The 2,286-nt window shown below is 61.8% G+C and overlaps 1 non-coding gene across 1 annotated transcript; it reads right to left on the bottom strand.

Annotated features, from left to right (window-relative positions):
* Window positions 1-1,299: 1,299 nt before the first annotated feature.
* On the bottom strand, window positions 1,300-1,418 carry LOC131860873 (5S ribosomal RNA). The gene has a single exon (XR_009359956.1). It is a non-coding gene; the product is annotated as a 5S ribosomal RNA (ribosomal RNA).
* Between the last annotated feature and the right edge of the window lie 868 nt (window positions 1,419-2,286).

The raw sequence follows: 2,286 nt of genomic DNA, 5'->3' as shown, positions 1-2,286 counted from the left end.
TTGCCCCGGGTGCGCACCTCGCGTGCACCTTCGCCAGGGTGGGCACCTCGGTGCGCACACCTTCTCAATGTTTTCTTGCCTTTTCTGGAAATTGGTGAAGGCAGCGCATCAAAGGTGCGCACCTCGGTGTGCTCCGAGGTGCGAACCCGAGAGCGCTCCGAGGTGCCCACGAAGTCGAAAGTCGGGTTAATTGCATTGTTTTCCCCGGGTGCGCTCCGAGGTGCGCAACATCGGTGCGCACCAAGGAGGGCTCCGAAGTGTGCTCCAAGGTGCGCACGATTCGGAGCTCGGTTTGCCCGGGGTGCGCACACCTTGGCTGGGTTGCGCACCCTTTGTGCGCTCCAAGGTGCGCACGAAGTCGGAGCTCGGTTTGCCCCGGGTGCGCACCTTCGCCAGGGTGCGCACCTTGATGCGCACGCCTTGGCTGGGCTGCGCACCTTGGTGGGCGCCATGGTGCGCACCTTTCGTGCGCTCCAAGGTGCGCACGAAGTCGGAGCTCGGTTTGCCCCGGGTGCGCACCTTGGTGGGCGCCATGGTGCACTCCGAGGTGCCCAAGATTGGTGCGCACCAAGGAGCGCTCCGAAGTGCGCTCCAAGGTGCGCAGGTGCGCGCGAAGTCGAAAGTTGGGTTAATTGTCCGGTTTGCCTCGGGTGCGCACCTTGCGTGCACCTTCGCCAGGGTGGGCGCCTTGGTGCGCACACCTTGGCTGGGCTGCGCACCCGGGCGCGCACACCTTGGCACCCGCGTTTCCTTCATTTTAAATTTTTTTTTTTTACAATCTCTCAAGTGGGAAATTCTATAATCTCAACTTTTTTTGCCTTTTCAGGAAACTTTTGAATGGAGCGCATCATTGGTGCGCTCCGAAGTGTGCTCCAAGGTGCGCACCTCTGGTGTGCTCCAAAGCTCTCTCCAGCTGCGTGCACCTGCCCCGGCCGCGCACCCGGCCCCGCCCAGCTTCGCTCACCTGTCCCGGGCGTCTGGTGCGGAACCTTAGAGTAAGAAACATCACCGTGCACCTTGGCCAACGTGCGCGACTCGACCGAGCGCGCACTGGCCGAGGTGCACACCGATTTCACCTGGGTGCGCGCGCAGCACCTCGGGCGCACCGGGGTGCGCGCACAACGCCCGGGTTGCACCGTGGCCTGTGTGCTCGGGGCGCCTCGGGTGCGCGCTCGGTGTCGCCCCCGCGCGCGCGGTAGTGCGGGCAGCGCACCCCGGCCCGGCCCGGCCCCGACGAGAACGCAAACGGGCAAAAGGTTTATTCAAATAGCATTGCGACGCCCGGCGAAAAACTAAAAAAGGGTGCAACACCGGGACTTCCCGGGAGGTCACCCATCCCAGTACTACTCCGGCCCAAGCGCGCTTAACTGCGGAGTTCTGATGGGATCCGGTGCACTAACGCTGGTATGATCGCACCCGTTATGAGCTTGTCGCAGTGTGTACTTAGCAAACCGCGACCCACGTGCGAATCCACCCCGGCCACCCACCCCCGTCGAGGTGCACACCCTCCCTCGCGAAGTGCGCCCCGTTCGCCAAGTGTGAGCCCTGCCCGGGTGCGCGCACCTTGCTAGGGCGTCGGGTGTGCACCCGGCCCGGCCTACGTGCGTGCACCTGGACGGGGCGTCGTGTGCGTGCAGTGTCCCGTCTGCAACGCGGTGCCCACACACCACCTCGGGCGCAACGACCTGCGCTCACATGTGGGCCGAGTGCACCTTGGTGCATGTTCGGGGCGCCTCGGGTGCACGCTCGATCTTGCCCCGGTGCACCAAGGCGCTCGGTTTGCCCCGGGTGCGCACTTGGTGCAAGGTGGGCACCCAAAATAGGGATCAAGCACCAAAACACAAGTTTCGGGATGCAAAATGGGACCCAAGGACCACAAATGCGTTCCAAGACCCATGATGGGTCCACGAGAACAAAAATGTGTTCCGAGACTTAATAAACAAATATTGGGTTTTAGGAGAAGAAACATGCTCTGATGCCCAAAACGAGAATCGACCCCGAAAAGGCCACAGGCCAAAAGTGGGATGCGAGACAAAAAAAAATGGGACCCGAGGACCAAAATTGGGTTCCCAGGTCGAAGACAGGGCAACCGGACAAGAAACGACCTCTAAGGCTCGAAATGAGTCCCGACGACTAAAACTTGACAAGAAGCACCCATCAGGCACCCAACTCGACACCCATGGGATGCCGACCCACCCGGGCTTCCACCTAGCACACCTTGGCACCCACCCACCCTCGCACCCAACCTCGCACCCAACTTAGCACCTTTGAACCCACATTGGCACT

The sequence above is a fragment of the Cryptomeria japonica genome, unplaced genomic scaffold, assembly GCF_030272615.1.
Source record: "Cryptomeria japonica unplaced genomic scaffold, Sugi_1.0 HiC_scaffold_20, whole genome shotgun sequence".
NCBI classification, from domain to species: domain Eukaryota; kingdom Viridiplantae; phylum Streptophyta; class Pinopsida; order Cupressales; family Cupressaceae; genus Cryptomeria; species Cryptomeria japonica.
The sequence above is the reverse complement of the archived record's forward strand: the minus strand, read 5'-3'. Positions and strand labels throughout refer to the sequence as shown.